This window comes from Coptis chinensis, chromosome 4 (genome assembly GCF_015680905.1).
Source record: "Coptis chinensis isolate HL-2020 chromosome 4, ASM1568090v1, whole genome shotgun sequence".
Lineage (NCBI taxonomy): Eukaryota > Viridiplantae > Streptophyta > Magnoliopsida > Ranunculales > Ranunculaceae > Coptis > Coptis chinensis.
Genome location: NC_141459.1, coordinates 88,260,887 through 88,274,068, shown reverse-complemented (window position 1 = coordinate 88,274,068; position 13,182 = coordinate 88,260,887). Strand labels below are relative to the sequence as shown.

The following is a 13,182-nucleotide window of genomic DNA, read 5'->3' as shown; positions in this document are numbered from 1 at the left end:
ACCCTCTTGTTTCTCCTGTGCTTCATGATTTTCTAAACTCTCCTAGTAAGAAAATACTACCTAAAGAGCCACCTGATATTTTTATTTATAGTTGTGTGATTACACCAACCCACTCCACCACTAAATTTTATGATAAAGCGACACTCTTATTTCTTCCATTCCTTACTTCTATAATTCATCCATATCCACCATATCTTTCACAACCATCCATTTTCTCACAATCATTCACTTGGACACCCTTTCTTTGGAGGAAAAAGAAGACTTTGCATACTAAGTTAGGTGCTAGATCCATCAGTATTCACTCTCATTTCGCTACGCCACGTCATGGGACCTCCTGGTGCTTGAGTGTGTTTGGATGTGTTTTCTGTGATAATTATTTATGACATGATCCACATCTATTTCAGTTGTTGATATAGTAAACTGCATGATCATATATATATATATATATATATATATATATATATATATATATATATATATATATATATATATGATCATATATATATATAGATAAAGTCTCAAGTATCTGACTCTTAAAGACTCATTTTATTCTTTGGTGTACTCCATTCCAATCTTATATTTTGGTAGTGCACCATTAAGGTAACCGGGCCCTCCCTTTGGAGTGTGTGGCTGTAAGTACAGGATTCTAAGTCCACGTTTAACATAATTCGCGTTTTCCACTCTTACATGTTTTATCAGTTTTTTAGTCATGTTTCTCTATGGTGTGAATTATGTCGTTATTGTTTTATTGTCTTCATTTATATTAAAGTTATTCATATAAAATAAAAATATTATTAAAACCATAAAAATTATAATCTAGCAAGTCTCGGGAATCTGACTTTAAAAGACCCACATTTTTAAACAAATTTTCTAAACCATGTTTTCAAAATTTGTTTGGGGGTGGGGTGTTTGGTCTTTCCATTCTTGATCACTCAACTTCTTATTCTTGTTGTTTCTGTTGTTTATACGTATTTTGATTCGGGTTGACACTATCTATGAATTTAGATTTCTTTTGATCACATAACTTATGTCATTCACGCACTTCGAGGTATTTTCCATTTTCTTATATGTTAGCCACGGTTAGATTTGAGTTTTTTTTATAGATCATTAGATTATACTCTCTTTGATGATCGTTTTCATAGCTCATTCACAAAAATCAGACCGCTAACGATTCGGGTATTTCAGTTTTAAGTTTACGAGGCATAAAGACAATATGGGTATTATCTATTTTGTTTTGCCTTGCATGTGACCCCCTTTTAAAACACCAAATCACATTTTCTTCTATCTTCTCTGCCTCCGCATCTCTGAACCCTTACTGACATTGAAAAACCTTGAGCGCGCACGCCCTCTAACAACGCATAGTACAAGCGCATACGCGCCTTTACCTCTACAGAGCCCCCCCAAATTTGAACCAAGTCATTTTTATTCCTAACCCACCTACACCATCCCCAAAAATTTCAATTTCAGTTCGTCATGAATTCTCGAACCCCTAAAATCCTTCCAGAACAAATTTTTTACCGATTACTTTCGGTTTACAACTTTTTTTTCGATCTGAAAATCGCGTTTCTGGTGGGATAATTTGTGGTATTCGTCTGAGGTTTTTTATTATCTGGATTTGGTCTTGTCTTTTTACAAGAACAGGAAGGTTGAAGGTAATAGGGTTTTTGTGGATTTAGAGGGAGGTTGGTTGAAATAACTAGCATTGAGGAAATAAAGGTTGTCCTCACAATGCAGCAATCGCAGTTTGGGGGTATAACACCGCTAATGATAGAGACAATCTTGGAAGGACGTTATAATGCGAGTTCGCATTGTGTTCATCAGAAGTCTTTGAGGAGGAACCAGCTAGTCGTGGCTCAGTAGGTTGGCAGGAACGTCATTGCCACCACGAAAGCCAGTGACATCAATTCAAATTGTCTGCACGTTCTATGAACTCTGCAGACCAGAAGGTATGAGTTTTGTTTGCTTGAGTTTATAATTAATGAGATTACCGGAGTTGGTGGTACTACCGCCACTTTCCCTGTTTTGATAACGAAAGTAATGTTGTTGTGAAAATGTGTGTCGGGTTCGGATAAGGTTAAGTTGAAGGTGCATGAGAATGCACGGATTTATAGAGAGTGTTTTCAAAAAGATTGGAATGTGCCTGAAGTGTTGGCTGCTGAAATGGAGTCGGAGGAGGAGGACGATGCTGCCTGTTTTGATGCAGAAGCTTTGGAGTCGGCTACTACTGATAGAGCCCATTTTTCCTTACTTCATCAGGGCCTGCGAACTCTCCATACTTAATATGAGGCGATTCGAATAGGCCAGCATTCTCTTAATAACCTCTGTAAGGCCATTCAAACTAGGCAAGGCACACTTATCAGTAACCAAGCCAAACTTCAGGAGTCTATTCAGTTGCTCAATGATAGTAACCAGGATATCCAGGATAACATGGAGTCTCTCTCTCTGTCTAATAAGGAGCGTTGGAAAGCCATGGATGTGTTAATGGAGCAACAGTGCAAGTTTCAAGTCAAAGTTTTACGATGCCTGCCACCGCATGAGGGTTCTTCTTCTGCAGACTCTGGAAGGCATGAGCGTCGTCAGTGCATGACGGATGACTCTGGCCTATCCTTGTCTCGTGGCTAGTTTTTATTGTATTATTGTTGTGTTAGGACTATTTTCCCTGTTTTTAGTAGATTTTGATTCCGAATTGTTAGTTAAGTAGTTAATATTGAATTCTGTATTTGTTATTTTTAAGTTGAAGTTGTTTTAATTTCCGGCATATGCTATGTTTTGTATCGTGCATCCCACCCTTCCAACTTGTTTGGGGGTGGATTTAATTAATTAGAAATGCCTCTGATCATATCAACGTGTTTTTTGTCGAAATATTATTGCCTGCTTGATAATGATTAAATTATGTGAGAATGTTGCTAATTTGGGATAGCTAGAATTAGCTAGTGTTGTTTGGTGCAATCTCAAGGAGTCATAATTAGATGATTGCTATTTTAATTCCAGCCAAAAAGCTGTTCGTTTGGTTTTGGAGTATGCATCTTCTCTATTTCTATATTTGGATTTAGAAATTTTCTTTTTCCATCTGGTTGCCTTAACTATTTGGGCAACTTGTAGAAATTAGAAACTAGTTCTCTATAAATCCTTGGTTTACTCTAAACTTAAAACCACACCTTTCACTTTTCACAGCTCATTTTTATCTTCACTTCACTTCAGAGCACTTCTGGTACACGGAGTGCACACGCCCCCTTCCACAGGCAGGTTTGAGCGTGCCCACGCTAAAAACACTATAACTCTCATCAAGCAAGAGCGCGGCGCCCTTACACAGGCAATCTGAAGCGCGCCTGCGCCCTTCACCTCCGCAACCACTTCCAGTTCTGATTTTTTGTAGGTTCTTCTGAGGTTGTTTCCAGCAGTTCTAGAGTGTGTTTGTTTGATATGAAGTCACCTCATATCATACTGGTGCAGTCCTTCGAAGATTTGTTCGCGAGCACCACGTATGGGTCTTAGTTCCGCAACTTGATTATAAAGGCGGGACGGCAGCCTCTAATGGTAAGCTCTAATGAACTTTATTCTCCTGCGCTTACTTCATATTTTTATGACCATTGTAAGTTTTTCTATTGCATGGATGGAGAACAAATGTTCTCCGTCACCATTGAGGATGAAACAATGGATATAACCAAGTTCTTATTGGCGTTTGCTATTAGGCTTTCTATGCCTGCTATAATTCAAGACTCATGGGGCTATTTGGTCGATAATTTCTATTCCTACAACTATGAGTTTTTACATGAGACCTATGGGGCATAAATTTTCCATGCAGAGGACCAAGGGCAATATAACGTAGCCCTTGGTAGCTTGTCCCTTAACGTGGGCATGGTGATGTTTTTTATCATGCTAAACATACTAGGGGAATGACGTTTTTCTTCTGCAAATGACGCCACTTGTGACGTTTTCCTTGCTCCAGCTGAGGGACGTATGCTCTATGACCTTCCTCAGACCTTAGTTTCTAGTTTAGCACTAGCATATAGTATGAGGCATAAGTATCTTCTTATGTCTGTCTTAGTTTGTCGTATCATGCTATGTTTCTTTCTGGAGTTTTGTGCCCGTTTCACGGATTGGGTTAGGGTTGACATTGTGAGACCTACTAACTGCATTATACGCTCTTTCCGTGCAATGACTTGGCCGGGGTGGAGGCTACAACCTAATTGGGTTGCCCCTTACACCCCATCCGACCAAGTGGCGCTTAATAGGTTAGCGGTTGTAGATGATAAATGACATGAGGCCTGGCAAATAATCATGGCGTGGCAGGATGCAAAGGAACCTCACTTCTTCATAGAAGAGGAGAAAAACGATTAAATGCTGGATATGAGGTAAGTTTTAATTTTTGTTCGTGTCTGCTTATGTCCCAACCAATTTTATTTTTTGTTATCCCCATAACGGGTGGAACTCCTATAGAGTTGCATCTGTTTTTATTTATCTATATTAGTATGCTCTAAATTTGTTTTGCAGGTGTTCTTCAATTTTCATGCATTTCCATGGTATTTCCTACCCTTCTTATTTTAATAATTTAAGGACAAACATGTTCTTGTTTGGGGGTGGCATAGAAACATGCGTAATTTAAGGCACCTATAGGATAATATATGTATAATATGGACTTTGTTTTCTAGTAAAAAAATTAAAAATTAAATAAACAGTCTATGCTATACACTTAGGAAATAATGGTATTATTTCTTTCTCTATGATGATAATAGTCTAGATATTTCACATTAGCTCTTATATTAGAATAGTCTTTAGAAATTTAGGTTAATATGTAGGTAATAATCATTGCATCTTTCTATAAATATATTGCATGAGTATCTATGATTGTTTGGCAGTAAGTTTCTGAAATCTAGGCTAGAGTACTTATTCTACAAATCCAGTGAGAATATAGCCTAAAGCCTTATATGAGTGAAATATTTGAGAAATGACACAAGGGAGAAGTAAATTCCGAATAGAAAAATCACACGTCCACTTGTTTGATCACTATACCATACCCAAAGCGAGAATTTAGGCCCTTTTTGGATCGATATAGCCAGAAATTCAAACCTATATGAAATTATTTCCGCTAGTCGCCCCTCTGAGCCTTTCTTTAGCCTTTTATAAACCGCAAATCTTTTACCTTTTTACAAAACAAAATAAAAATAAAATAAACCTACCCATTTTTTAATGAGTCTGAGAATAAAGATGAAATGAAGAATAGGAAAGAGAAAGACCTTGGAAACCAAGAATTTGTTAGTTGCTTCAAATAAGAAAAGAAAGTTTCCATCCAAAGAAAAGAAAAATAAATAAATAAATAAAATAAAAAGTTAGAACTCCAAAAAATAGAATCGAAGGAGTCAAAAGCCAAAAGAAAAAGGAAAAAAAAAATGGCTAAGGATGGAAACAAAGTGTAGAAGCAAGGTGAGATCAAGGTTTTCTCTAGTTAATTACATAATATGAAGACTCTATCATCTCAGACTTGTCCTTTTTGAATGTCCATTTCCTTCATTCTTAAACCATCACCTAATCCCCGCAACACCTAATAAAGACCTCTAACTCAATTAGGAATAGGTTAGTATGATAGTAAGTGACATATTTTTTTGATTGACTTCAGCTTCCTTGTGTGTCATTGAGATTGTAAGGTAAAGTGTGCCCACTGCGCACTGGAGTGAGCGAAACTTGAGTGGAAAAATCAGAGTGATTTTTGTTTTGACATATATGTGAAGACCTACTTAAGGACACTATTCCAAAGTTTCAGAAATGGACCTGTTATTGCATTTCATAGCATAGTTCATTTTATATATGTTATCTGTAAATGATTGATTATTCACTACAAGAAAGCTGACTTTTAGCCACGGTCAAAATCCGTGGGTAAAGGGCTTTAGCCACGGCTATCGACTGACGTAAGTCCGTGGGGTTTTGACCTGTCGGGAAAAATTTAGCGACAGCGAATGACCGTGGGTAAATGCGACGGTCCACGCGACAACTCAAGCCATAGGAACTTCCTATTGAGAATGACCGTGGCAAAAGCCGTAGCAAGTGCCACAGAAGATGACCATGGGAATAGCCGTTGCAACTACCACAGCTCGTGGCCGTGGCAAATCATTTTTGTGAGAGGTAAAAACCGTAGCATAATTCGTTGTAAAAGTACCTTTGCCACACTTTTTTTTTGCTCTATCTACGGACATTGGCCGTGGCTAAAACGTTTTGGAATTAAAAAAAATAAAAGAAAAAATATATATACTAGTTTTATCCTAGATCAATTTTGGCATGCCTTTCAATCTAGCTAATAATACATCCATCCTAATAACAATATTACAAAGAAACCACATATTCCCAATCAAAATTCCTTTGCCGAAAAACATATAAAGAGATGAATATTCATACAAGTATAAAATAATAATAATTAAAAAAAATCCATAGAATTTATTACTACAAGCTCAATATAATATGAATTTCCAAATATTTTTCAATAACATAAAAGTAATAATGTCTTGGTTTACATCGCGCATGTTTCTCCATTTATCATTCTGTTGCACTTGAATACTTTCGAAAATGATTTGAAGTCCTAGCTTCATAGAACCCTTAGTTTTAATAACCTTCTTCATGAGCATCCACCTGCATACAAATACCTACATACAAATAAATCATAAGGAAATGATATTAAAGTCAAAATCCCATAAGTCTAAAAGTCGGGACCTAGCTGAATGTAAAAAAGCGATAACACATAGCAAGAGCATTTCTATTTGCTACAATTAAAACTTAAATAAGCATCTCACTTTGTTTTTACTTTGCTCTAAAAAAATACCATCTAAAGGAAATGAAATTAATCAATAGACTATGGTTTCCACTAACTTGGGTTTGACATCTACTCTACATAACTCGTTGAACTTGGACTGCCCTACATTACCTGATTGTATCAAATCAAGTCGCATTCATCATGTGTAAGTGCGTAACATATATTTCTAATTTCTATAAGCAATGTCTAGATGCTCCAGAGTGATAATGCCACAGGTTCTACTAATGTAAAAAGATGAGATGATGGAGATTCTTACCGAGAGAGTGGTTGGACCAGCATGAGAGGTGAGTTGTTGCTTCTAAGGCCCTCCTGAACGTAACTCATGCATGACTTGGTGTAATTTGTCAAAATTCCACTGGTGGATCTGTGCTCTATACTCATCCACCCGTGAACTTTGATGTCTTCAGTATTGGAGGAATATTGGTACTTGTTGTCCACCTGCAAAAAGTGACTGGAGTATAGATGATAGTCAATATGATGCACCTAAAGATGAGCTACACGACCACTCAATATTATAAACGTAATGTAATCAATTCTCACGCTAACACATGCATTTGAATCCCCCTGTGTAAGTTTATAAAGAAATCACCAGAATTTATGCTCTAGTCATTTAATCAATTATGAGAAACCAATTAATGTCCAACAAGTTTTGTTTGTGATAGACCAATGAAAAATCTCCTGCAAGAGAACTATAACCGAATCATACAGTCTAGTAAAAGTACTAATTCACATAAAACAAAAACTGTTTGACCTCCTGAACATACAAGGAAAATCAATAAGACCAAGGAACTCAACTTTCACTATATATAAGAACTTAATCACAAGTCTTATGTGACAAATTACCATCATGTATAAAAATTTATTATGGATTAAGTATGTACCTTCACCATGCGTGTAACCATCACCTACAAATTTTACACCTTGCACAACACAACACTCACACACTCTCCCTAAAAAAGTATCCTAAAAAAATGAAAGTATAGTACAAAACGAGGAATATCATTAGAAACACAAATACTAAACAAAGATAAATAATAATAAAATAAATAAAAAGATCTGACGACATATACCAAGTTCATTATATACTTATCATAATACAAGAAAACAAAAGAGAAAACATCACATTTACAAAACGAAGTCAATGTCAAGACGAAAAAATGTACCTTGCATGCACTAATATTAGCAGCATTATCCTTCCAGCATCCTCCAATATTCTGTAAGCACTCGTTTGTTTCAATCCCTTGACACATCAAGTGTACATAAAAGATAAATACAAGCTCAACCATCAACCTAAACTAGCTTAATTAATAAAAAATGACTACCCCCATCTGGAATGTGTCTAAACTTCAGAGAATAACTAGACTATGAAAATCCATACATGCAGTGAAGATGATTTGAAGTAGGAACTAAGTGCTTATAAATAGAACAAGAGGGATGAGTTGGGGAATTAGAGAAGAGCTTAGTATTGAAACTGAAGGTAAGTAAGCATGGTGACATGGAAATACTTATGAATATTTCGGCTTATTGTCACTTAGCCAAAGTTGTATCTATATGACGAATACCAAGTTCGTGAACTTACAGTTGGATTTTCCAGGACAGGGAAGATCCTTCTTCAAGCACCAAGCAACTCTGCAAAATGAAATTTTTTGCTTGTTTATTTGTCTAGGCTAAAGTCTTTTATGAATAGGAAATATGATTGGATGATCAGGGAAGCTTACGAGTTGGCTGGCTAGGAAGGAAAACTAGAAATTTTGTTCCTATTATTGCACAGAAAGATGTTCCTATAAGAAACCCAACGTTAAGTGACTATAATGAAATGAAAATCTAATGGCTTAACAAATGATTATCAATGATAAACTGTAATGACAAATGAGAATCTAACAAAGCATGAAAATTGAAACATTCAGAAGACTGACTCGAAGTAAATTTAATACTACTTACCTGCATACTTAAGCTTTCAAAAGATCATTACCGGTAAAAATAAAATCATTACATAAAGGACTTGCACAGGATATTATTCAGAACTGTTGATTAAGTTCTAAAGTAGATATTAAGCATTTTCAGAAGTACGGAACTGCATGGTTATTGTGAGGTGCTTGTTGGAAAATAAATGGAGAGTTTTCTCCCCCTCCTTAAAACCTTCCCATCATTTTCTTCCCTCCTTAAAACCTTCCCATCCTTTTCTTTGTAATTGCATGTGTTGGGTAATCTATACACTACCAGCTCCTGCTAAATGGTAGGCAAGAGGTACGTATTTTCCCCCAACCAATATGATCTCTCCCTTTTTGTCTCTTCCTCTCTATTTTCGTTTCTATTTTTGGTTTGGTCCAACCAAAACCAAAAACAAACGCACCAATCTCTCCATCTTTTTTTTTTTTTTTAAAAAAGAAAAGCCATAATCTGGAGATTCTCCAAAACTTATAATCTGGAATTTTCATTTCGTAAATTAAAACTGAAATTAATGCTTAAACAAAAAAACCATAACAGAATTCTATTGATCTAAACATGTAATTCAATCAGATTATTGTTTCCATTGTCATGAAGTTTATTCAAGATAACTACCAACAACAGGAATCAAAACACGTCAAACCTCAAAAGAGTAAAAAACCAAAGACATCCTCATTTCTTTTCTTAGTAACACCTACAAATGCGTCATTGATTCTTCTAGACTTACGAGATTTTCAAAAATAAACTAGAATTTGTTATTTTCTAATAATGAACTACAAGAAAAATACCGAAGGTACGCTTTTGTGTGTAATCAACACACAAAAAAGGAACATCCTTTACTTAATTTCAACTTTGAGTTGGCAAGAAGCTGAAACAATAAAAAAAAAAACATCCTTTACTCTATTTTCATCCAAAACAAAAGAAAAGAGCAACCCTTAATAATAATAAAAAAAAAAAACTTTAAACATTACCTTCGATCTTTGATGAGAGAGGAATATAGTGTGAGAGAGAAGGTAAGATAGGCAATGGTGACAAACGGTGAGAGAGGCGGTGGTTGGTCGGAGGGATTTTGAAAGAAGAAGACGAGAGAAATGGTGAAACAAAACTGAAAAAAGAGATAAAAGATGGTTCTCAAATTCTCTTTTTCAGTTATCTCATTTTTGTTAGGGGAAATTTTGGTCCGTCGCGCCTACAATTTTAGACAAGTTTTGGACCTATCCCATCGAAGTACCACCGTGGGTTAAAAATCCACACATAAACACACTGTCAATATCTGATCCGACGGTCCAAACCGTGGGAATATCAACGGCTTTCACCGTGGAGAAAGGTAGTAAAATTGTGTAATATGTTGCCACAACTATTATTAGTTTTGCAACAGCAGTTAGCCGTGGCAAACGGTTCAACAGCTGTAATCCGTCACTATCGCTCTGGGTAGTCCGTGGTTAAAACCCCATTTTCTTGTAGTGATTATGCACGTATTAGCTTTGATTTCGACTTGATTATTCTATATTCATTGTTAGTGAGATGTATAGATATCTGAGAATAAAGTAGGAAACAATACTTTTATTTCTTAAGTCGTTGTAGTATAGATGAAGTTTGTGAGTATCTTCTCTGGAAAACTCTCACGAGACTATAACTCGTCCACTAGGGAATTCCTAGTGGTTTAAGGCCTTGTTGCATATGGTCAATGCAATCACACTCGGCGAAAAGAGATTAGTTAAAACTCTATTTTTAGTCACTTATATTAATGTCTCATATTTGCTTGAGGACAAGCAAAATACTGTTTGGGGGTGGTTTGATAAGAGCCCAAAACTGTAGTTTTAACCCTTTAATATCATTACATTTAGACCAATTATGTGTATAATAAATAAGAGTTGGAACTATTTACGTGCTTTTGTGTATTTCAGGCATTAGAGTTGAATATGAGAAGAAATACGTCACTTTTGCGAGATAAAGGAGCAAAGGTTGGTTGCTAAGAAGTTCTATGCTTAAAGGCCAAGATTCAAGGAGAAAAAGCCTTTTTAAAGCTTGGTAAAAGCTTAAAAGTCAAAATCAATGCGGGCAGAAATAGAGCAGAAAAGTCAACAGAACTTCCGCAGGCCGTATCTTTGGACTCAGACCTCAGAATTGGGCCTATTATATGTCAAAAATACCATCTCGGAAAAATCTTTCTAATGATCTAGACTTTGACCCAATCAGAGGAGTAAAAGTGGACAAAAAGTCTATTGCAATAATTTCCATCAGAGAAACCCTTTTTGGACTTAAGTAATTAGGTTTTGGGCTTGATTTAAGGGCCCGAAACATGGCTCCAAAGCCCATGCATGAAAATGTAAACCTAGACCTCTCTTATATAAAGAGGACTCAGTCATAACTCAAGATATTCTTAATTAGATATCTAGGTTTTAATTCATATAGGTTTTCATTAGTTTTAAGTTAGTTTGGTTCTTCATTATTCTATTAGATTAATAAAATTCAAGTTATTGTTCTTCATTATATCTTCTTCTTATTTATATATCAATTATAGTCTAATGACTTCTAGCTAAACCTCCATTAGAGGGTTTGATAAAGCTTGATGAAGACTTGATGTGTTATTTAGGATTATTGCTTTTTAAAAGTTTCACTCTAGTAGGTTAGTTGATTCGCCATGAGAATGGGTTGAACTTCCTCACATGCTAATTATTAGTTGGCAAAGATTGCCATGAATAATTAGGGATCAAACACTTAATCTTAATTGGTTAGGATTGTAATAATCTACACTAGTATATTAGGAATACATCAAGTGGAATCAAATTCCGCTAATCCCTTCAAGTCATATTCAAATCTTAGTATTAAATTGTCGTTAGTATAATCTAGTTAACATAATTTATTCAAACACTGTATTAGTATAATTAAATTCATTACTCTCATCACGTTTTGTTAGAATCGTTTAAACATTGGAAACTTACGTCTAAACAACTAGGAGTGGAACGAATTCTCTACTCCACATATTTCACGATAACTGATAGTAGAATCTTTGATCATAATCGTAAATAGTTAAGAGTAGGTAAAACTATTGTTTTACATTATATTATACACCTATGTTAATTACATGTTCGACTTATAAAAAAATCTTGCCAAATTAATGAGGATTAGCTTCGTAGATTATTTTGATACTCATCAAATTGGTGTTGAAAGGAGTTACAATTTGTGCAATAGCAGCAAGAGAGATTAACTATTTAACTGGAAACCAATACATCAAAAATTAAAGACAATTAATGGCTCCCCAAGTAGTATAATGTAACTTTATTGTTATTGTGTCAGTCTTTGGTTTGTGTGATAGACTAACTAAATGATTTAATTTACTAATTTCTGTGATTGGATGTGATTCTTTGTTGAATTCTAGAAATAAAAATCTCCAAATATGGGATTAACGCTTCCAAAGGTTGTAACAATAAATTACTCCATTTGGTTTTTGGTCACACCTTTAACCAAATCCACTTACATTGTGATTGAGTGTTGTGTGGTTAGTGTATAAATCATGGGCTTGAAACTATTTTGTATGCTGGAAATTTTATTAACTAGTTGGGCTGTTTTTCGGTTAGTTATTAGTTGGTTACTTGATTATCTCTTTAGGAATGATCAATTATAATTGGAGAGGACTTTCAGACTTATTAAATAAGCTGGCTACTGATATTATTGATCGTAATTCTAGCGCACCTCCCAACTTAAAGATGAATTTCGGTCTCAAGTAAGCCTACTACATGTATATATACTGAATATTATGGATTCTTAGGCAACGCATAGTCGAATTAAATAATAATAATTAAAAAAAAACACAATATCAAAGAATAATTAACAAAAAATCAAAAATTATATGGAACTACATTGAATTAACCTTAAAGAATAATTAACAGAAAATCAAAAACTGGATGCAATTGCATGTAATGGACTAACCTCAAAGAATAATTAGTAAGAAATAGGAAACTGGATTCAAATTCATTGAACTAACCTCAAAGAATAATTAACGAGAAATCGAAAAACGTGATGCAAATGCATCGCATCGAATTAACCTCAGCTCAAAGAATAATTAACTGAAAATCAGAAATTGGATGCAACTCCATCAAACTAACCACAAAAAATAATTAACACGTAAATCGAAAACTGAAAGCAACTGCATCGAACTAACCTCAAATAATATGTAATTATCAGGAAATCAGAACTAGATTGAATCAACATCAAAGAATAATTGACAGGAAATCAGAAACAGAATGCAACTATATCAAACTAATCTCAAAGAATAATTAATGGAAAATCAGAAACATCGTGCATCATACTAATATCAAAGAATAATTAACGGGACATCAAAAACTGGGAACTAATTAACCTCAAAGAATGAATGATTAAGAAACTAGAAGAAAATACATTAAACTAACCTCAAAGATGAATAATTAAGA

At 34.9% G+C, this 13,182-nt stretch overlaps 1 long non-coding RNA gene across 1 annotated transcript; it reads right to left on the bottom strand.

Annotated features, from left to right (window-relative positions):
* Window positions 1-6,507: 6,507 nt before the first annotated feature.
* Window positions 6,508-7,764, bottom strand: LOC147505457 (uncharacterized). The gene is made up of 3 exons (XR_015220599.1): window positions 7,684-7,764; window positions 7,059-7,253; window positions 6,508-6,635 (listed from the first exon to the last, which is right to left on the bottom strand). It is a non-coding gene; the product is annotated as an uncharacterized LOC147505457 (long non-coding RNA).
* Between the last annotated feature and the right edge of the window lie 5,418 nt (window positions 7,765-13,182).